General features: G+C 39.6%; 1 protein-coding gene across 8 annotated transcripts in view; it reads left to right on the forward strand.

The window, feature by feature from the left end:
• CHRM3 (cholinergic receptor muscarinic 3) overlaps positions 1 to 24,210 on the forward strand; it is a 379,451-nt gene that overhangs the window by 35,181 nt on the left and 320,060 nt on the right. For all 8 annotated transcript variants that reach the window (XM_080389750.1, XM_080389756.1, XM_080389744.1 and 5 more), the window contains exon 1: positions 1 to 24,210. This exon is cut by the window's left edge and continues 35,181 nt beyond it; it is cut by the window's right edge. The gene's annotated coding sequence lies outside the window, so the exon portion shown is untranslated.

Raw genomic sequence — 24,210 nt, forward strand, 5'->3', positions numbered from 1 at the left:
TTGTTGGAGAGAGTGACATGAATGTCATATAGGCAGAATGACATATTTTGTATTTCAGAATCAAAGCCTAAATTAAGTCTCAGGAGGTGAAAGACTCATACATTTAATCTACCACATACTCTGGCACTGGATTTACCTTTTCAGCCCCTCATGCCTTCCCAGAAGATGTGATTTAGTCAAAAAAAGTACCAAGCTCAAGGCAGAGCCAGCATGGGGAGATTCTGTGGTCTGTGGTAGGCAATCAGGAGAGGCCAGCTCATGGCTCCTGCCATTAGTGAATCTGTATTTCTAAAAAATATATTATAATTTGACTACACCTGTTGATATGAGGGAGAATCCAGAGATAAAAACAAAACTATGCGAAATAAACCACCTTTAATAAGTTCATTAAAACATCTTTAGCTCATACACCAATGCATTCTTGACTCCTAAATAAAAGTCCTAAGCAGACCTTTGGGCTGGCAAATAGCCCCAGTTTGTAAGGAATCTGGTTGATACAGTTGTGGAAATTAAACATGCTTCAAAGTAACGCATAGAGGAGCACGTCGTGGCTTGGAGCAAAAAGTAAACACAGTAATGTTTACATGGCCAGAGCACCGATATATGGCTAAATTCAGCAGAGTATTCCATGCAAAACTAAAACTTTGGATGTTGCTAAACATCCCCTGCTGCTTTTCAGAGAGTAGTTTAACTCAACACATTTGCATTCTGCTTGGATCTCCCAAGTCAGCCCGAGGGCAGCCCAAGGATCGTGCCCTCAGGGATTCGGGGCACAGGGAGGAGTGGGCTCCTCTTCTACTTTGTTGCCATGACACCCAGAAAATAATTGGCTCAGCACCACGAACGGTGGTTTTCAGCAGCTGTGGTGTGTGAGGATTATAGCCTTGGCAGAAATATCAGTTCCCCAACTGACATTTTCCAGAGGGCTTCACGGTGGATGAGCAATATTGAAATGTGGGCTGAGGGATGAGAGAGAAGCTTCGTGTTTTCGTCTGGAGTGACAAAACTAATTCTGACATGTAAGGGAGCAGCGAGTGGGCTTTCAGATCGCTTCTTTTTCCTGAAGTAAGATACCCAGTGGTCACCACTGACATCTTCGATGAGTTCAGCTGTTCAAGTGAATACAAAATCTATTAGTGGACCTGCTTTGTAAAAGAATATTTTGCTGCCTTTTCCACAGTTGTTCTCGAGAAACTGTTTTGTGTGAACTCATGCTGCTTCAGCTTGACTGTCTGTGTAAAAACTCTACCAAAACCATCTCTACCAGAGCCGGAGAATCCTGAAACAGTTACTACTCTGATCCAATTTGGGTAATTATCCAAAACTCAGCTATCAACCTAAAATAAACAGGGGCTTCTTGGCTTCTTGGAACTGATACATTTCATTTTAACAGATTTTTCACTGTGAAAAGTATAAGCTCCCTAGATAAAGCCTGGATAAGAACTTAATGCAAATAATCATTCAACTCATATGTCCATTTTATTCTCCGGTCTTTTAGTTTAGGTTTTGAGGTGGTTTTTTTTTTTAATTGTAAATTCTTTGGAACTGGGATCACGTTATGTGTGTACATATTCTGACGCTATTTTCATAGTAATGAAACCTGAATTTTAGCCTCAGCTATTCAGGAAAACCTATCAGCCCCAATTTCTCTGTTACAGAGTTCTGCCTCCCCATTAGAAAAGCAATCAAGACTGTAATAAGCATGTAGTCTGAAGCACATTAGTGATCACACTTCAAAATGTAATTTCATATCTTCCCACCTCTCTGTCCTACTTCTCAGGCTCAGAGCAGAGCGATTGCAGAAGAATGGCAGGGAGGTAGGAGGGAATTAATCAACTCTTGTCTGCCTCTATTGTGCCATTTTAATGACAGGTTCACCTTCCGTGTTCCTCTGGGAAACAGAGCAAGATGCCAGAGGATCAAGTGAAATAAACTGGTAGTGGAATGTAAAATAAGTTAGAATAAGGTAATGTATGGACAAGGACAACAGCTAGAATAGACGAAATGAGTGAGGAATGGGAAGGTGGAATTGGAGGGAAAATAGAAAAGTGGACCAGATAAAAGTTAGTGCAACATGAGAAAGTGAACAGCAGATTTAAAGGGGCAGCAATTGGGATGGAAAAAAGTCATTAAAAAGGAGAAAAAGAAGCAGAAAATGAAATTGTGTCTAAGACAATGTAAGAGAAAGATTCAGCAAACAAGAGAGGGGGGAGCACAGGAGTAAGAAAAATAACAAAAATATAGGGAATTAAGAAAATCATTCAAGAAATGGAAAGCAAAATAAAAGATGCCAGAGAACTGGAGACAAGAAACAAGATAGAATCAAGAAGCAAATGAGAGTACAGGCAATGAAGAAGATGGCATTTCATAAACAGAAAACCCACATATGGAATAAATAAAAGATATAAGCACACACATAAAGAATGACCATAAAAGATGACCTTGTGCCATGTGAGTTAAGTTTGCCCTAAGAATAGCTAGTAGTTTTCCCACTGCTGGTTTTGCCTTTGTTGGATAAAAATATTTATATATTATACCAGAGAAAACATATTTCACAGTGAAAAGCTATCTATTCATATTCGAAATGGCCTTGATGTCAAAATAGTCTGAGGAGAGAGGTTCAGACAGTTTGTTTTCTGTGCTTCCTTGTACTCCTTTATGTAAAAAAGGGCACCTACATTTTCATTCTAGCATTCTGGTATGTGCCAAGTGGTACCATGCCCTGCAAGTGACTGCAGTAAAATCAATAGGACTGCTTGCTGGGCAAGGACTTGACTGCTGCTTTGCCTAGGGTCAACAGCAGAATTCCCATTGCTTCCAGTGCAAAAAGATCAGGCAGTAAGGTAATACTGGTGAGGAAGAACGACAGAATCGCATACTATACATATGTACATGCACTGGGATGGGTGCATGGCAAGATACTGTGTTATATATGAAGGCAAAATATGAACCGCTTTTAGGAATGTTTCCTATTTCCACCACAAAGTGCAGATGAAAACCATCACAAAACAAACTGGTATCAAATGAATGCTTTTGCTTTTAAAAATATTTGCATTGATAAACACCAGCTAGACACTGTGTCCAAAAGGCATAATACGGTCTTTTGCACGTCATATTTATAATCCAATGTTAGATAAATTAAATTCACTTTGAAAGTTATGATGAATTTTTATGAGAAACATGTATTACATAGTCAGTAGATTTTGGATGGATAGCAAACACATGCTCTTTGTTTTAATACAGCATAAAAAGGATTGGTACTGAGGGTCAAGGATCAGCAGCCATAATGTGTTTAATTACATTCTCTTCTATATGTAGCTAATAGGCTCCCATCACCTTGAAATTCTTAGATGACCCAACATCCATACAATAATGTATGGACCTTTTTTCACTAAATCAGCAAAACTTTTAAGTAGGTAAGTAATGTAAGCAATAGCCCATTGCCAAACCTTTTACAGTTTTGACCCTTCTGGACTTTGGATATCTTCTGGTTTACATAGGTAAAAAGGAAATAGGCTCTCTACTAATGCCCTTAAAAAAAATAATATAAAACTCTCAGAACTGGTTTCACTGCCTTGGACTGCATGAGGATATTCATTTGATTAATCTGTAACTTCCTCTCCACTTGATTCAATAAGTTGAATACAAAGAGAGGAAAGGGAATTTTTCTTTTTTACCTGAAGCTCTCTTTTTATCATACTTTGCCCTCAGTGTCTTAATATTTCAGAGGTTCATTTCTGAGTACAGAAACTCACTAATGGCTTGAACTTTTGATAGGGAATTACCAAATTAAATTTGTACCCAAAAGATACATTTGTTAAACCTAACTTTCAGACTACACCTCTAGAGGAAAAAAAATCCCTGGAGGTTACTCAAGAAACAAAGCAAATAGATACACACTGGTGGAACCAAACGGTTCAAATTGCACAATTAAACAACCAAAGGAGACTGGGAAGAGTAGCTAAAGATATGAGTAGGCTTACAACAGCTGGTAGCTTTCTGATTCTATTCAAATGAATTGTCTTTTAGTATCCACAGTATTAAATACTGAAGCTTATGGGGTTTGGTAGTGTGACTAGAAAATCACACAAAAGGAAACATTTGGAACAATGAAGCAAGGGGAAGATAATGAGAACCAGTAGCAAGAAGATACATTCTATTATGATTCTACCTGTTCCTTTCACAAAACGTCTCCTACTGAACTCCATGCTACTGGAAATCCATCCAAGCTCATGTTGGCTAACTGACAAAAAATATCACACAAGGATCCTCTTTCCAGACAGATCTTTGCTAAATGGGTCTCCTAGGTCTATGAATAATTTTATGTTACAGTTGTTTTGCTTGCAATGAGCCAACACACTATGGAGATATATCCATAAGTGAAAATAAGTTCATATATCTTCATATATGACTACAGTCATGCAGAAAATAGCAATCAGTCACAATAAATCTAATAAAATAAATAATGTTAGAAATGAATGTAGTGTTATGAATTTTGTCACACTGTCTGGGTTTGTGATTCAGTAGGATTTCACAAATTAAACAAACTGGGGCCTTGTATAATAAAGTTGTGTGCTTACATACAGATTCATTTACCAGATCCATCCTACAGGCATCTCATGAGCCAGGTCTGGCCCCTAGCCCTGCCATCCAAAAGCCACCAGCCTCTCAAGCATACAGGGATCTAGTTAGCTGCATACAGCTGGTGATACACTCTTGTCTTCTCTGTAATCCAGCTACTGTCAGAAAAGATGAAGCAAAAGGTTCAACCAAGTCTTCACTGCCCAGAGAGGCTGTGGAATCTCCTTCTCTGGAGACATTCAAAACCAGCCTGGACATGATCCTCTGCAACCTGCTCTAGGCGAACCTGCTTTAGCAGGGGACTGGTACTAGGACCTCCAGAGATGCCTTCCAGCCCCAACCATTCTGTGATTCTGATTCTGTGATTCATTAAATTCTGATTTTTTTTTTATTTTTTTTTTTAAGAAGGGGTATAAGTGGAGGTAAAGCTGTTTTCTGTTTATCAAAAAAGCGCTGCTGTCACACTGGCTGCAAGAGAGGGCGGTTACAGTGATGTCCTGGCTACTCAGGTCACCAGATCCCTGGAGCACTCCCACCACAATCACTGGCATTTAACACAAACCCTCACTTCAGTGTCCACCTGGGAAACAACATTGGGTGTCCCTAAACTTTGCAGCAGGAATTAGGTAATTCTTGCTTCAGGCCAACTACTAGATGTGATATCCCAATGCAGAATAGTTGCATGGACTCAGTCAACCTTATTCTGTATGAAACCAAAACAGATAGCCTTTCAGTGGTTCAGACTGTCCTTCCATCTATCCACCGCCAGCTTTCACGTGTATCTTGAAATTGTTCCAGCGCCATCAACTGAGAAAGCCTGTAGCTCTCATCTTCTGCCTCTTCCCAACAAGGACACACTTTTGTCTCTCTAAGAGAAATCGGAACAAGCATCTTAAGTACTGTTAGTCTTCTCAATTTTTAGATCCCTAACGATATATTTTTTACAAGAGTAGCTCATTTTTTGTAGCCTTGCAGTATCTCACACACTGTACTGAAGCTGCGTAAGTCCTGCAGACTGTTTCTGTGTTATAAATAAAATATTCATGGTAGGATTATAGAAGAAAAGAAAACCCAGTATTTATTAACACCTCTTCCACAAGGTCCTCAAAGATACTTAAGTATGCAAGTCCTGTTATAAACACACTACATTTAATACAAAGAATAGAAAAGCTACAGGGAAAATACGAAGGTCAAAAAATCAGAGTACATTTAAAACAAACGGTCATTTAGGTTGATGCATTTGCACTGTGTTGGCTTACAGCCCACAGTGGGATGCTACAAAGGACAGAGCATGCTGAGGGGAGTTTTAATAATTTCCAAATGTGTCTTCAGCTCTTCTCGGCTCACTCCAAAACTCAGACATACAAGGCTGTTACTAGCAGACCTGGTGCCCTTTGTGACTGGGGCTATTCCTAATGCTCCGTATAGCTATCAAAATATTTGCTTTAGATGTGCTTTACCTAAAGAGAAGAATCATTTTAGAGAGAAAAAAACCCCAAACAAACCACAAACCCAACTTTAGGAACCAGCTTTATAAATCAAACCCAACCCCAAAACTTCATAGGGTATTTTATAAATCACATGACAATGTTCAAATCATAGTGTCTATTTTTGGAAATTAAAAACAATTGTGTGGCAAAAGTTAATTATCTTTTGCAGTAACACCAGCTGACCTCAGTTAAAACAATGATGTCTAATAGTTACCATTCATTGTGCAGGGATGAAATTCAATATATAGTGAGATACCATGATGATGTACTTGAACCATTGGAGGCTATTAGTTGTATCTTTGTCTCCAAAGCCCGATACCTCTGTAAATACACATCTCTGCACTTTGTCATGCATGTTGGGTCAACATGGAGATGGGCTGCTTCTAAAAAAGTAGTCCATTTGCTTCTGGAAGAGATTCAGAAATCATCATTAGTCCACTCTGCACTACAATCACATGGTGCTCCAATATGCACTGAAGCTACTATACCTCAAAGAGACAGAAGAAATTAAGGTTGCTCTCCCTTGGGAGCATTACAGGTCACAGAGTGGAAGTTCTTTTTAGCATGCTGTGCTATCCACAGATTCTCCCAGTTTTCATTTACTATACTGTCTGTTATTTCTCCATGATATGATATTATCCAACATCCTAGATCTTTGTTTGAGATGCTCTAGAACAAACCATAACAGTAGGAGACGTCCCATTGAATTCAGTGGAAATATTTACATTATTTGAAGACTGCCTGGGTTTGTTGCTGCAGTTTTAGTATCACTGAAGCATTTTTTCTGCCAAAGAACAGACACATTTCACTTCTAAATGTCTACCTTTTAGGACCAAGGTGTTTCCAATACTGATATAAATTTATGATTAACTCATACATATGTTGCAGATATTCTTATTTAGATACTGTAATATGACAAACTTCATTTCTACCCTTGTGTGATGCCTTTAATCACTCTGTTACATCATTTCACATTGTAAAGGCATTAAAACAAACAAACAACAAACCAACCACAAACAACCCTGAAGAACTTGTCTTCAAATGTTTCAAGATTCAGTAAATCACAGCAATCCAATCAGGGATATTAGCCAACTGCCAGATCAGTAGCCCTCATTGTTTTTAATGACAACCTTGCAGCAACTTGACTATCATATCATTAAAAAAATCTCCCTGCCCTCTTGAAACAATTTCATGTGCCTTTAACAGGAGGTCTGGATCTACCTGTGGCTTTTCTAACCAAGGCTGACCTTTGCTATTCCATTCCCCTGAAAAATGGAAATGCATCCCTCTCTCCTCTGTATCCCTACAATTTACTGTGCTCACCAATTAGAAACCTCTGAATGAAATCGTGAAAATGGAGACAGGCTACGTGTATATGGAAAAACTAATAATGCAAACTTGAGTGTATTCCAGAAACAGAACAAGAAAATTAAAAACTCACTGTCCAAGAAAAGAGTTCCATTTTTTATAGTTTTGGTGTGCTGTCCTCACATCAGCATGGATGCACGGATTTTGCATATGACTCTTCCAGAAGACAGCGCCACCAGGGGTTACTCCACACCTATGTTGGGGGAAAACAGTTGACTGAAAGATGAGAGAGATTGCCTTCACGTGGCTTGGGGGGTTATTTTGCTAATATTAAAAGGCAGCTAAAAGAGGAGGTTCATCCAGCAGCTGAGCTGTCATTCAGACAGTGGACACCCCTCCCCAGCCCAAGGTGAGTCCCCTTTGGGGTTGGGCACCCCGTCCTTCCAGAGGCTCCAGAACTAGCCACCTCCTTCAAAAGCGGCACCGGCTTCCTCACTCCTGCTAGTGCCCTTGGTAACCAAAGGGGCTTTCACATTTAAGAACAGAGTGTCCCATTGATTAGGGTTATCACATGAAGCCCCTAATGAATGAAAGTAATAGCAGTCATGCAGGCTGCTGTGCGAGCTCAGACACAGGTTGTCTCTTAGAGCTCTCTGCCCATCTCATGTCCTCAGTGTCACTGTTACTGCTCTTGGGGTGCAAGGTGGAGGCTAACTCCTGTTTTCACAAGAAAAGCGTTAGAGCTACGTTTTGGTTAGGTATTTTCTTTTTTCTTTTCTTTATCTTTGGAGAAACAAAGACACTTGAATTGGTCATACACCAACTTTATTTTGCTTTGCATTCTGTGCCATGGTCTTCCGTAAAGTCACTCCTGAACAGGACTTTGTAAGTGAAGAGAAAATTGGGGCAACTGGCTTTAGGGAACAGGAAACTGAAACTCTAATAGACCATAAGCAGGGATTTATCAGAGCATCTTATGACGCAGACAACCGGTATGTATATACTGGTTTTCACTGGGATAGAGTTAATTTTCCTCACGGTAGCTCGCATGGTGCTGTTCTGGATTTGTGACCAAACCAGTGCTGATAACACACTGATGTTTCAGTTATTACTGAGAAGCATTTGCATAGTGTCAAGGCCTTTTATAACTGTTTCTCACACTGCCCCGCCAGCAAGTAGGCTGGGGGTGCACGAGACCTTGGGAGCGAGACCTTGGGAGGGGACATATCCAGGAGAGCTGACCCCAACTGACCCCAGAGATATCCCGTACCACATGACATGCTGCCTAGCAGTAAAACTGGAGAGGGAAGGAAGGAGGCTGGCCGTGGCTGCCACTGATGGGGGACTGGTGGGCATCAGCTGCTTGGTGGTGAGTAACTGGGGGATTTTTGCATCACCTGGTTTTCTCATTTTCTTTTTTCCTTTTATTTGTTTTTGTTTGGTTGGCTGTTTGGGGGGGTGGGGGGGTGTTGTTTTTAATCTATCTATTAAACTGTGTTTATCTCAACCCATGAGTTTTCTCACTTTCACTCTTCCCATTCTCTCTTCTGATCCCCTGGGGGGGGTGGGAAGTGAGCAAGCAGCTGTGTGGGGCTGAGCTGCTTACTGGGCTTAAAACCTCATACCTATATATTAGCCAGGTACACAGACTCAAGGGTTTTTCTCCAAAGTATTTTTAGGACAGGGGCTTGAAAATAGAGATGATAATTCTGCAAAACTGAGTTTTCACCAGCTTCTGTACCTAAAAGTGGCAGAACTGTGCTAATTACGCTAAACTTTAAAGGGTTGTCTTGCAGTCATTTTGTGTGCTAACAGCAGCTGTTTATCACTGTTGAACAATTTTGTTACCTGACTTGTCACACTAGAAAAAACAACATAACTGATCATGTTGGACTTTTCACTGTACATTTTTCCCCTTTTCATATGCACCTAAATTGCTGTATCATAGATTAATTAAGAGAATTTTTTTTCCTGGATACATTATTGATGAGAAATTCAGCAGTTACTGCCTGCTAAAGGTCATGGTAGCATGGTGGATTTTTTCATTCTTGATCCACTCTTTAAGTCAACACGGCAGAAACAAATTTTATAAGACCATTAGCAAGTTGAGAAACACAGCAATATCTGCACTTCCATTTAATTGGCATTTGGTTCTTTCTAGATTAAAAAGTATGCCTTGGAGCCCAAATGTATTACTTACACATATTTCATGATTTTTATACTAGTGTTTCTAAGAACAAAATAACAATTGCTGTCACTTCCCACAGCATGTGTGTATGCACTCTGCATCATCCATGTGTCCCAGGTGGAAGACAAAATACTAAGGAAAATAAATGTGTTTAAAACCTAAGCTTTTCTCTTCTTTTAGCCTTCAGTTCAGTGTAAGGTTGCAGATAATGCCTGACAGACTCCTCCTTTGTGATCCATTTGAAAACACACTTTTTTTTTTTTTCTTTTAAGTTGCAGTTAAATATTACAGATTTTCAAAACTGAGTATCATTTGAAGGAAAGACCCTGCATTTTCTAACTGAAAGTCAAAGAGACCGATGGAACAGGACAGAAGGAAAGGATGCAGAGTGGGAAGAAAGTGACTTTTTCAATAAAGAACTGTTCTTGTCTGAAATTTTTCTGTGACTCATTTGTTTGGAGACACAATAAAGTAGGACAGTGGGATGCTGAGATGCTGTTCGGGAATAGAGACTGTTCTTCCCCGCACACTGCAGTGTCACTGCAGTTCTCCTCTCATCTCTGAAATTCAGTCCTCAAGACATACATTCATTTGAGTGATATAAAAATAAGTCTTAAATTATAGCTTTTACCATGGCAATTGTCCTTTTTTTTTTTTTTTTTTCTTCTTAAGTTTTACACTTTGGTGCTCTTCTTCCTTCTCTATGCATATCTAGCACTGTCTGTTCTCACTGTGACATGGGGGGCAGAATTATCCCCAGATAAAGGAGCAGTTAAATGGTCCCAGTTGTTTTAGTATTCCCCACTCACCATCAATTGTTTTATTCTCAGGCCTAATAACGTCTCTTCAACCACTGCTGTGCTATGATGGGATGTGACCCAGGATCAATCTTTTATCTGCCGTCTAGGAACCGACAAAGTGTTACAGTGGTACCTGGTATCACACAGGCTTTATAATTCCCAAATATATCCAGCTTTCCCTATCCTACTTACAGTGATTTTGGTACCAAGTGTCTCTTCTATTATCTCTTTATTCATTAGTTTTTAATTTAAACGTTTTTCTCCAAGAGCAGTACTGAGTGTTGTTCATTTTGCCTTCCATCTCATTATTTTATGTCACAGGTCACGTTTTCATTATGTCCTTTTGCTTACACAGATGATGGGGAACTTCAATAATAAATACCAGGTACTCCTTCAACAGTTGTAACCAGCGCGGCTTGAGTGGTGACTGACTCTAAAATACTATACAGTAAAGATCAAAGGACAATCAGCATGCAGAACAAATTGAGCAGAATTTGTTTGTATTTCCACACAAGTAATTCCTTACACCAGCTGCCTGTCTGGCAAACTTATGTGCTGTATATGGCAAAATCAAACTGAGTAGGTGTCAGAAATCACACAGTAGAAAAAGCTGTTCTGACTTTAAAGTTGATCTCCGCAAAATCTGGCATGTGCACTACTTAAATATAAAACAAATGATTGTCATATCTAGCAAAGAAAAGGTTGATGGATAAGTGAAAGGTCCAAACTGTCCTGGACATTGAAGTTCACATCTGTCATTCACTGATCTTCCATTCTGGCTGCTCCTTGAATACTGGACCATTTCCTTTTTGCCCAAACCCCAAAGCCTGGTGGAGGTGGGCTCGGAAGGGCAATAACTGCATGAGAAGGTGGTGCTGGGCACTTCTCCCGGAGCGTGGGTACCTGACCTGATGCTCAGTACGAAAAGAGCCTGGGAGAAGGCTGGGAAGATGCCGAGTTCTGAGCTCCCAAGTATTTTGCTAAATAGCATGGCTTTGTTCTAGAAAAGGGAACTATGAATTTGAGGGAAAACTAGAAACTAGCCATGGTGCTCTGATCATAACTCTTTAGTGCCGGTCCTGTGAAATTTTCCCGGATGAAGTTTATGGTTTGGGACTAGTCTAAGGGTTTATCTGGACATTTACAGTATCTCAGATGGCGGGTTTCTCCACGAGATCCATATTTCTGACTGCTTCCCACACTCTGGGGCAGCAGCTGCGCCATGCTGCCATAGTCCCCTCACAAGACCATCAGTAAGAATGAGACCTCTCAGTCAAAGTCAGCTTTGAAGCTATGAAGCAGGAGAAATGACTTTTCCTCTGAAACCTGTACGATTTTTGTGGCTTGACTTGTAACAGCCCACAGTTGCCACTTGAAGGAGTGGATGAACAGTGGGGTGGGACGGATGGTGCTGTGAAGGACACCAGAGCTATTCTGTATGCAAGAAATGTCACTGTTGTATCCTTATCAATTATTTAAGTAGGGACAGTGAGTCAGTTAGTGATGTCCTAAAAACTTCCTTCATCGCTTCACCTTTAGTTACTACCGTGACCAAATGTGTGCTATAGGATTCTGCAGCTGAAACTTGTACCACCAGCCACATGGTGCATTGCACTGGCAACCACGGGAGCAGATCCTCGTGGCGTTGATGGAGATAATGTCTTTCATTCATAATACAACGGTTTTGGCAGACCAAACAGTGTGAATTATGGAGTCCTCTCAGACCATAAACCACAATTAAAATTTGTGAATGCAAGATTATCTATACTATCATCCCTAGGATATTTTGGGGGAGCTCTTTTCAGAAATGTGTTTCCCAAGTGGGAAAAGATGCTTCCTGAAGGTGCCGAAAGAGATTGGAAAGCACTGATTTTCCAACTGCTGATGCAAAGCTTCTTCGTTGCTCATATTACTACCCCACAGTTAACCCAGCAACTGTATAGCAGGAAGGAGGCTGGAGGCAATCAATTAACGTTGATTCTTATGCAGCATAAGCCTAGCAAATAGTACATGTTGGATTTGCTATTGTATTTGTATTTGTCTATTGCAGAGGAAACACTTAATCAAGGCTGTAAATAATATTATTTTTCAATTATTTCTTTTATCTAGGAAAAAAATCTCATTGAAAAAATGTTAACAAATTCTCAAAGAGTTCTAGGTATCTGTCACTTCACCTATCAGTCAGTTGAGAGGAAGTGCTTATATGAAATTCAGTTAAAACAGCTACAAGTCTGACATTGCTGTTATAAATCATGCAGTAAATAATGCTACTACATTGTCACGTTTCCTGTCAAAATTTCCTATCAATCAACCCTTTTCTTTTTAAAAGAAATTTTTGACATAGTGAACCATTTTATGGAATACTTCATAGAAAAATATGGACGTGTCATTAGGAGACTGAACCACTCCAAATAAAAACTTCCTGGATCAAAAAAATAAATTCTCCCAGCTTTTGTTTTGTGACAAATAAACAGCAGGGAAAAGAATAAACCTTTCTTTCTAGACTAGCCAAATTAGACTTTTATTATGTCGCTTTCATTTGGGCAGGCAATCTGTCTAACTGTGCTCTGGAAATCCTATTTGCAAATGTGTCATCAAAATATATCTGATTTTCAAAGCTGCAGATATCTATCATTAATTATTTGAAGTTCGTAATCAGTAGATTCCATACAACATCTTTTTTCCACATTTCTTCCAACAGAATAGTGAATTTATCTAGAAAACCCAACTCCTTTCTCAGGAAATGTCCAAATATTTTCCATTTTAAAATATTCTTTATATTTCTAGCAAGAAAAAATTTCCTTTTGTTTTGCTGTCTTCAGTAGGAAAGCAGTAGTTGTAAGTCTGAAGAAAATTCACTGTTAAACAGGCTATCATAGACTAGCTGAAATATAAAGAGCAAGAGCTTTGGTGCTTCTAATAAAACCATCATCTAACAAATAACTACATATGCTCCCCATAACAACATAATTACTTCTACTTTCAGAAGTAAAAATGTATCCATGCAATAAATGACTGTGCAGATGCACCCTTGGGTGTGAAATTTTAGAACCTGTTTACTTCCTTCAACCTGCAATCATGATTTTTAGTTTTATTTTTTTAAAATTTCTGTGCATTTAAATGTACTTTAGTGTATAAGTGCATGCATAATGATGCGGAGATGAAATTATTCTTTCTTTATTTTTTAACTGCTGCAAGTTATCTTGAAGAGAATAACTATAATATAATTCAGCCCAAATGGTGTTTTATTTTTCAAAAGTTGCTGAATTTCCCAAATAAGATCTAGAATAAAACACATTTATTTTCTCTCTTCTGCAAGACCAGCATTGCACTAGCATTGCTGCTATACTGACAGGGTCACTATCTGACAGGGTCGTTTATCTTTCCTTGCCAAAATTTGCAGGTTTGATGTTTCTTCTATGCAACTACAACCGAGCTTTCCCATCTGTCCTGCAAAGCAAAAGCTTGGAAGTTGACTCTTAACTTTTCTGAGCTCTCTGCAGTTACCGAGGAACGGTTCCACTGGAATCCCTATGTTATCCGTGAAAAACCTGCATGGAAGGTACTTCACTGGTTTTCCTTCTTTTTTCCTCACGGGGCTCAGAGTTTTGCCAAGGCATTGAGTCAGGGCTGCCCCCTGGGCTTGCCTCTTCGGGCCAGCCCCACAGGGCGGGTGGTAGCCCAGCCTTCCCCTCAACGCACGGGGACGGCAGCTTTGCCGATCTTGTTTTCTCGCTGTACCTCTGCAGCTGCATCCAGCTTCTTGACCTTCACTTGATTTTCAGCAAAAATTCCAACATGAAATGGTGCAAAGCTAAGACAAGTAGGTAGCGTTCATGCTGGCCTGTGCTAAACCTGAAAATTACAAAGTTTGCAAGGCAAATTAACCTGAATGCCATAAAGTACATTGGGCTTTTGCAGGTTGGTACCTGTCAAATTGTAAAGACAAAATTGATATTGACCTGATTGTGAAGGGGATTGAATATTGACAAGATTCCCTGTGGAGTCAGTGGGATTTCAGCAGTGTTGAAGATGAAAACATGATGTGGTGATCTGATCAAGACAATGTCTGACCAGAACAATTCCTAAGACTAAACATTTTCATGACAAGAAGACAAAGAAATCACTGTTCTGACCAAATTAATTATGTCAAAGCTGTGAGCATAGTCAACCTATTCCTACACATTTTTCCCACACATGATATTTATTATTGATTCCTAATTAAAGTGGAATTAATGTAAAACTTGGCTCAGAGAGCCCACGGAAGGCTTGTAACAGCAGTGCCTAGTAGTAGGCTTTCCTTGTTTTTCCTAGCTTTGAAAGTCAACTTTCAGTTGCTTTAAACATTTCACAAGGAACAGTTTATTGGACAGATGGAAGCATCAAATAGGCAATTTTTGCACTTTGAGAGCTAAAAAAAAATCTTAGTTAAAAATGAATGAAGCTGTTCTGGGAAGTGTGTTTTCATTGTCCATCCTGAGTACTTCAAAATGGCCATAAATTCTTCTAAAAAATATTGGGTTTCTATTCTCTGAAAACCCTTAAGCCCTTCCTTGGAGTGTGATCCTATGTCATGATTCCTGGCGTCTAGGGTTTACTTTCTGTTTGTTTTTTTTTTTTTTTAAGGTCTGCTTGACAAACATAAGACTAGTACGCCATGACAGAGAAAAAATAGATGTCAAAGTTTGATCCATAGGCTGAAGAGCTCTTGGAAATGTATACAACAGTAAGAGTGGTTTAATAATATCAGAGTCATATGTTTGTTTAAAGAGTTTTAGGTGTTTGGTTTTTGTTTTTTTTTTGTTTTTTTTTTTTTTAACTTAGATTGGTCTAAGGTTTAGGAATTTTTAAAAAATGTTCAGATACAACACTGATAAAAATCTGTTCTAGCACTTAACTCCAGCCAGTAGAAGCTGGGTCTGTATCTCTTCGGCATGGCTTTAGCTTACCTGACATAGTGGAGGAGCTGAATCATAGCATCATACTTTGAGATACGTCTAAGTAAGGACATCTGTCCAGCAAATTCAAAATATTGTAAGTCAAGAGGTGTAAGACTAGAGATTTATTTGTTCAGGGCAGCCCCACTGAAGGAGGAACTGAAATATCACTGGGCACAGCTCAGCCATAGAGATGTTGGAAAAGGACTGGAGTTTACATTTTATGTAGAGTGTAAGTTTCAGTAGTTGGGTAACAGTGGACCCATAGGGGTGATAAGATGGATTCACTTTGTTACGTTGTTTTGAAAACAAAACAATACTGAAAAATTGTTCAGTAAAGAGGGCATTCATATTTTAAATAGGCTAATAGTAGCAGAATAATAGGAGACAAAGTGGAAAATTAAATACTAAGGGGGTTTTGCTTGGTTGGTGGGGTTTTTTGTTTTTGATTGTGGTGGTTGTTTTTTTTTTAAAGTGAAACATGACGCTGCTTGTATGTGTATGTGCTCAAACAGCTGTACAAAGAACAAATCCGGTGAGGGTATGCCCTCTCTTTACTGCTTTCTATGTGATTACAAGTTATTTTTTTTTATTTTTCAAGTATCTACCACTGGTCGATTGTGGACCTTGACCACAAACACTTTAAAAGTTTATGAATCATGCATTTAAATTAACCGCAAATGGATTTTGTGCTGAAAACTCTTTTCATTCATCACAGATTACCAATGCAAATTTTGTACTTTCCATTGATTATCTGCTGCTTTGGTGACTAAGTGGCTGTAGTTCATATCTTGCAATAAACATTTATTGTTTCCTACATCCATTTGACTTTTGCTCTGTTTCTCTGATTAAAAAAGTTAATGGATATCAAATGAAAATGCAGCTAATGAAATAAGGCAAACAATACATGCATCAATACATTGGCATTGTGCATTTCCAAACCAAGGAAAGGTCTCAATGTTGTTCAAACTGTTATATGACAGATTTTCTGGAATTTGGTACTGTGATGCACACACCTGAACATGCTGCATGTGCTGCGCAGGGCACTGTGGGGCTGTCCCCAGCCACCTCGGAGGGGGACTGCTGCTGCGTAGCATACCTGTTGATGGAAAATCTTGCTCCGCTCTTCCTTCACGGCAGAAAACACAACTTGAGTGCTATGTGATTTCACCGTTATGTCCCACCTGGCAATAATCTGGTGCTCTTATTGTGTTGTTTATGAAGGATGACATGCCCTTTGACCAAGAAATGGAGGTAGCAGAAGTATCCCACAGACTTTTTTCATCTCACAGCCCTACAGGGACTCTTAGGGATTCACTGTGGCTAGTTGGGCTCATACGGTTTAGTGCCATCTCTAACTAAATTTAAACAAGTTAAATCAGAGCCTTTCATGTACCCTCAAGTGCATCTATTTAATTTTGTTCTGGGCTTTTCTAACAGTTTTTGAATCAAATTGATTTTTACTTTTAATCTTCATCTGCGTAGTTACATGAATAAGTTAAAAGTGAGGTAGTGCTGTGAGCTGGTTTAGAAATGTATTTTATACGGTTTCTGGAACTAGACTGAAAAATGCTCATCACCTCCAGGGAAAGGTTTTCAAAACTAAAAGGAAGCAAAAGAGCTTGCTTTATTGTTGTGTCCAATCTCTCTGCTCTTACAGGCAGCCGTAGTATGTGTGGCCTCTTTTCCTATTTAACCAAAACAACTGGCCAGATTTTCAGACCAAACTACTGTATTGGGAGCCATTCAGCACAGGTTTGCCTCTGGAAGCAGAGGGATCAGTGACTCAGTTAACTCAATGAGATGTGGCCTGTGACAGAAAATTATAACTGATATTTAGAGAACTTAGAATTAGAACCAGGTCTTTCAGGCAAACACAGAGATCAAAAATGTTATGAAAAAGAATCAGGACAGTGGCGGAAGAGACATGGATGTACTCAGGGGAGGAAAGGACAAAGGATTTATTTTTTTTTTTTTTTACAAAGAATCATTGAAAAGAGGTTTAGTGTACTTCTTCTTTTGTGTGGCTTAAATTTCCTGCAAACTTAAAGCAGCATCATGCACTTCTTAGTAGTCAGTGCATTCATTAAAGACCAATTGTCAAGTAAAACTGTAGCAGCTCTGGGCATGTAATTGAGTTGGGCTCCAGGCAGCTGTTGTGGAAGTTTTGATGAAAAGCCCTTACCAAGACTGAAATGAGGGTGTTGTTTTCATTATGCATGTCAAAATGTCCCTGCACGAAATACTTGTAGTGAATGTTATAATCCCTTAGTTCAACCCCAAGTTTAAGTCAAGATACATAAATCAATGAAGGACTACTTTTTGGTTGTTTTGGAATCTAAATTCCCTCCTAGCTTACTTAACTGTTTGGTAGAAAAATATCTCTTATTAATGTTTTCTGCATTTGATGTAGAGAAGTAAGGTGTGTGAAAATGGCTTGTCTTCAAGTCCTGATAGTTTGGGGGAGTGTCAAACATTATGCTTCCCTTGCTTCAGCCTCTCTACCACTCTTGGTGAAAGCAGTAGAAAATTTGACTTTAATAGGAAAGAAAGAGAGATCAATATTTCAAATTATTTACTTATATAATTTACTGTCTTGAAATAAATCAAGCTGTAGTTCCAAAAAGCTTCATATTTCTTTCTGACAGCTGATCAGATACTTGCAGTGAAAGCCATTAGCAAATCCCACATGCAGTATTCACCATTTGTGTGTTGTATTTACAGTTCTTTGCAAAGCAAGTGGTGGAAGGGTAAATAATTTGCCTTATGGAGCGATCTGAGAGACTGTTTTTCATTAAATGTGGAATTACATGATCTACTTACAGAAGGAAGACAAGCTGGAAATGGAGTTCAGTCTCCAGGGAGAAAGTCACAGCTCCAGCAGGAGTGACATTTTGAAAAGTTTTCTAAAACACGAACATGAAAACCTCGACGCCCCAGATGCATCTACTGTCAGTTGCCACACGGGTTGCTTATTGAGTTCACCACAACCTGGATTTTAGAGAGGTGTGAACAAGTGTGGCCAATGGTTGGACAATAAAATGCTGCTAAAGGCTCCACTAGCACCGATCCAAACTCCCGAGCTGAGCTACAGCTAAAAAGTCCCCCGTGCCAGGGTAAGGGCCGCATGCAGCAAGTGGGAAACGTCTTCTGTCCAAGTTAAATGCACCTCCTCGACCAGGTGAACCCCACACATCCCCCATCAGCACAAGATCAAGAGTGCAGTGTTATCTGAGTGGGGAAGTGTCCTTCTAGACTCTTTTCTTCCTTTTACAGTGACCCTCTGCCTGGCATCTGGTAGATATTCGGTGACAGCTTTCATCTACGAGCAGCACTGCAAAAACCTAAGGTGTGGGTGAGGCATCCAAGGTCACCAGTGTGAAATAATGTGAAAAAAGGCTGTGTCTAAATCCTCTTGAGGAGAGATTTAAAGGACAGAGACCCATGTGGACCAGTGAGAGAGGAGAGTGTTCAATATGTGGGAAACATCCTGGAAGAAAGCAGAAAGAGGTTTACAAAGGAGAGGGGAAGGCACTGAAGGGCAGTGCCACCGGCATGGCAGCGTCGACTTTCTGACTCAGTATAGAAGTGCAGTTTGCTTCCTATGTGGAGCAATCCATGAAACAGTAGCGAAGAAAGCCTCACTGCTACCACCCAGGTCATAGGCTTTGGGCTTGCACATATAAGAAAAAAACCCAAAATGGGGTATATTTGCAGTTCTGTATACCTGCTGGCTTTAGGGCACAGAAGCAGCACATAGCCTGTGTGCTCTGTTACCCTCCCTTACACAGTCCCGCACAGCTCCAGCTGGGACATGGGCTCTCTGCGCTGGGAAGGGACATCAGCACAGATGGCACTGAACCATCACCTCTCCAAGTATTGCCTGTCGCACAGGACAAAGCAGAACTAGCCGCACGCAAAATATTGCCAGAGGAAGGAATCTGCCAAATTATTAGGTGCACAAAACCTAATTAGGTGCAGTATCTTTGAGCATTTCCATCCAAGCATCCAACCCTAGATACAAATTACCAGGTTCTCCCTGGATAAACTAATGGTGACATCTACCTAATTGCTAAGTGCTTGGTCAAGTCAGATTTAAAATTACACTGAGTTCTGAAGACAATTCAGTTCATATGATCAAGCAAATGATGGCATAGCGTTTTTTAAAGTATTATTTGGGGGGGGGGGGGGGGGGGGGAGCGTTACAGTTTATAAACAGTATTGTGGCAAATAAACCAAGAGCCAGAATGAATTCTGGTAATGCTGGAAAACATGTGTGTGTGTGTGTATATCTATATATCTATATATCTATATATCTATATATCTATATATGTGGAATTTGTTCATTTACATGAGAGAAAAATTGCTGCAAAAAATATTACCAATGATCTCTGTGTACAGACTGAAGTTTCAATAAGAAGAATCTTGATCACTTGTGACACTTCAATACATCTACTATTCATGTTTTCAGACTTGTGTCTGCAACTCAAATGGTGAGGCAAAGTTGAGAATGTGATAAGACCAGAAGGCAAAGTGCCTCATAACTCATCCACAGGAATGCCTCCTCTGACACTGAAATCCCTGGAGGGAAAACAGGAGAAAAAGAGGGTAAGCAACAATTGTTATCAATTCAAAATAAATAGTGGCTTTTATGCAGCATATAATTAGTAATATTTTAACATTTATGATGACAAAGGATGAAGTATTTTTACTGTGATTATGAGCTTTTAATGACTCTTATTCTTTAACTGGATGAACAGTCTGATTTCCCAACAAAGGCAGCTGGAAGAATGGGAACAAGAAAGTGTGAGCTTTTTCACATCAGAGTCTAGGAGTCTTTAAAAGAAGGAAACAGCAAATTATTACAACACACAGGATGATGTAACTAGAAGCCTGCAGATGATTTTAAGGGGAAAAAACCCACAACACACCAAACGCTAAAGCATGAAAAGAACCTAGTCATGTAAATCCTTCTGAACTGCTGATACTGAGGTTCTTTATATTTGTTAGCAGAGTTTGTTTTGTAGCTTAACTAGATTTAGTTGCTTAGTTGCTTTCCTGCTCAGGGTGAGAGCAATATAACATTTGCCCCCTTTATATTACTTGCCCCCGTCTATATTTTCTTATGGCATACCTTTATGGGATATCTCCTCTTACTCATTTTCTCTCTAAATGAAACAATATTTCAATTTCCTTCCATAAAGTACCCTTTCTATAATTCTAATAACACCGCTTGTCTGTTTGTGGACCTCTTTTATTGCTGTCATATCCTTTTATGAGATAGAATGATAAGAAGCGAGCCAAATATTCCAAAGAAGAGCCTATAATTGATCCTTATAATGATGGTATAATATTTTTTGTGCTGCTTTCTAGCTCATTTTTCACATCTCATTCTTTCCAGTAATGTTTTGGTCTTGAACAATTATTAAAACAGAAGACATGAGCAGCTCAGATTTCGCTTCCATTGTACAATAGCCTAATATTTTCCATAATTCAATTAACTGACAGCTGTATTCCTTTCCTCCAAGCCTTCTGACCTCTCTGAAGGTGCTCAGAGCTTTCTCTAGTTATTTACAGCTCAAATGTTTGTTCCTCAACTAGCCATGCTAGTCCATGCTAGTGTCCATGCTGCATCACAAGATGCAGGTAAATCTCTTTCCCAGCAGCTCTCATGCAGACAGTTGTTTCTCATAACTTCCCAGGAAGAATTAAGAACAAAACCAAAAGCTGAGAACAAAACCAAGATCTTGTGAGATCTCAGGTTGACTTTCCATTACAGTTCTCTGAGGGGCTGCAAACACATCTCAGATTAACTTTTCACTAACTTCTTTCACCAGCTGTGAGACAAAAGTTCCCATCAAATATTTTCAAAGACATGAAATATTATTTATACATAATAACAGAAGACAGTTTTTGAAAGCAATGGTCCCAACTATAAGAGACTGGAAGCCAGGACCCAGAGACTGACAGCATCTACACCAAGGGACAGCCCATGTGCCTGACTCGTGCCATGCCTTCCCACCTCCCAGCCTCTGACAGTTTTCCCTGGCACCTAACCAAGTCCTCTCCTGAGGTGTCAGTGCTTTATATTGTGACGCTGCTCCTCTCCTTTCCTCTCTTCCCTTCTCACTCCTGCATTCTCTTTCCCCTTCAGTAGCCCTCAGCATCTCGTTCCCACCTCTCTGCTCCCACTGCAGGTCCTCCGCCCCCTCCTGCAGCAAGTGCGCTGCCTCCTGTCCCCTTGGTCCCTGGGGATGGGAGGAGAATGGCTGGGGAAGGGGAGCATGCCTACACCCCATCCCCTCCATCACTCCTACTGACCAGGTTCAGGCTGGCTTGCTCTTAGCCTAAGCCTACCTGCTGATGTCCCCCCCACCCCCAAAGAATGTAGCCTTTTCATTTGTGCAAACTCTTGAGCCTTTTGTTCTGCCAATAATTTCTTATGCAGAGAGTGCACCCGGTTAACACACTTAGCAATGCTTTGCTGTAGCCTTTTGCAATTCATTGCATACACAGACTTTTCAAAAGTCTTGTGGTATAATAATTTCTTTCTTCAGGCAGGACTTTTACAATTCTCTTAAAAGCAATAAGGACAAATTTATGCTGCTTATTGCTTATGCCTTTATCATTCTCTGTATATATTGAAGGGCTTTTCTCTTGCCATTTTCCTTATAGACTGGAATTTTATAGATGCATAAATACATGAAATATGTTTGTTGTAAAATGTTGCTTACATTCCCTCACATGCTGGTGCACCTCTTGATTAAATGACTCATACAGATCAATGACTCAAAGGCACTTTATATGCAGATATATTCTATGTTTATCCTGCAGACCACCCACTGCCAGCAAATACAATTATAATTTTATAATTGGAGGAGAGCTGGAGGGATACAGGAGTGTGCGTGCGCATGTGCATGCATGCGTGTGTGTTGCTTGCTATGTGTGTGTGTGCATATATGTGCATATGCACATATAAAATGCATATGTGGATGCTCACTAAGGGTGGAAAAAGAAAGGAAATCAAGTGAATTAAAATGTCCTGGGTAATATGATTGCAGCACACTCGAAATGTAGCATACTGGCACCAAGTACGCTGCAAATGAGTGTGAAGGTCTGCATTAAGTGCAAGACTAATGGTACTCCAAACCTCCTGCCCAGCCTGGCTTTGGTAGGGTGTTTAAAACGCAGCAGTCAAGGAATGGGATGGGGGAAGGGTATTGCAATGGCTCTTCCTTGCCCACAACCACACTTCATATCTTTTATGCAATTAGGATTAATTAAGGAAATAATTGCAGGAGATTAAATAATCAAATTATATTCTGTGGGAATGTCTTTTATCGAGGCTTTAAAGAGAAAGGAAATACAAGAGCAGCAAAACCTGGAAATAGCAGTTTTGAAAGAAGGCACCTTGCTGTGATGTGATTTGTAGCAACAGCTATGATACAGTCACAATGACTAAGTGTTTGCAGTGCTAATAGGTGTTTACTCCCATACAGAGATGGCTGGGAATTTTTCATCAAAACAGGTTTTGAACTATCATGCTGGCTTTCTCTGAATTCTCAAATTTAATTCTCTTGAAAAAAATTAAATATGGCATAATATTTCTGCCCTTTGTGAAAGGTCATAATAACTTACTAGTCAAAGTACTTTTCTTTGTATTTGGGGATCTTATTTTTTTAAATCAGAAGTAGTTCTTGTTTGCATTTCAATTAAAACCAAACAGTGGATTATCTGAGAGAACAAAAAGGAAGGGTTTGGTCTGAAAAATAAGATAAAACGTTTCAGTGAGGTAGCAGCTCTCTTTAACCATGTTAAGAATAAAATCAAAGTAGGACATCTCAACAGTGTTAACACACACTAGTGTTATGCTATTGACTTCCATTTCTGACAGTGAAAAACAAAAAATGAAATAAGAGATGTAACTTTGAAGCATGGAAACAATTTTGAATTTTTCCAAGCAACTCAAAATCTAAACAATCCAAAATCCAGTCTCTTTATAAAAGAATGCTTTTGTAGTGTCAGAAGCAGAAAGATATTTGACAAGAGTGGTAATGAAAACTAAAAGAATTAATTTCACAATTTATTTTACATATATATTTTTAGACAGGCATTGCACAATGGAGACCGACGTATTGCATAAAGCAGGCAACTACAGCTCCCACATGAGCAGAAGAGACTGCAACGTTTTTCCAGGCTTCACCGCAAAGCTATCATAGGGAAGAGGAATGGATTGCATGGAGCTGAGAAGCAGAGAACAGTTTTGACAACCAAGACCTTGAGTGCCTGGGGAGACCAGAGGGGCAGCCCTATGGTTCTTTCCTTCCATGGGGATAGCACAGGTGTAGGTGCAAAATCCCAGCCAGCCGGTGTAGCACCGTGGGGCTGAGGGCAGTAATGCAGTGAGATGTGACAACTCTGAAAACTTAAAACACCGGGGGTACGTAAGTGTCTGTGTATATCTCTGCCCTTCTCTTTTATAGAAGGATTTTTCCGTGACCTTTCAAAAACTGTTAGTAAAGCCAAAGGAAGTTCAGTCAACTGCTTGGTACTCATAACATATAACTCCGCTGTGTAGCTGCTTGTATGTGTACTTCAGGCCATATATTAAGGGTGGGGTTTTTAATATTTTTTAATACAAAATTTCTTTAATGCACCTATCATTTAGCCATCTCACCAGTTTATTCCAGTGGCAGCAGCCATTCCCCCCATCCCATGTGGGACTAGAGGCAGTCATTTAGCAAGGAAACGCTGTTTGAATTTTTTCTCCTAATGAGCTTTAGGCAGTGAGTTGTTTGAGTTTTCAGTTCATATGATTTGGATAATCATTTTCCCTTTTTTCCTAACTAATCACTTTTTAAGTGATTAGTCTGCTTTTAAGTGATTTAAGGTCTGCTCTGGATTTA

The sequence above is a fragment of the Falco punctatus genome (genome assembly GCF_963210335.1).
Source record: "Falco punctatus genome assembly, chromosome: 5".
In the NCBI taxonomy this organism is placed as follows: Eukaryota; Metazoa; Chordata; class Aves; order Falconiformes; family Falconidae; genus Falco; species Falco punctatus.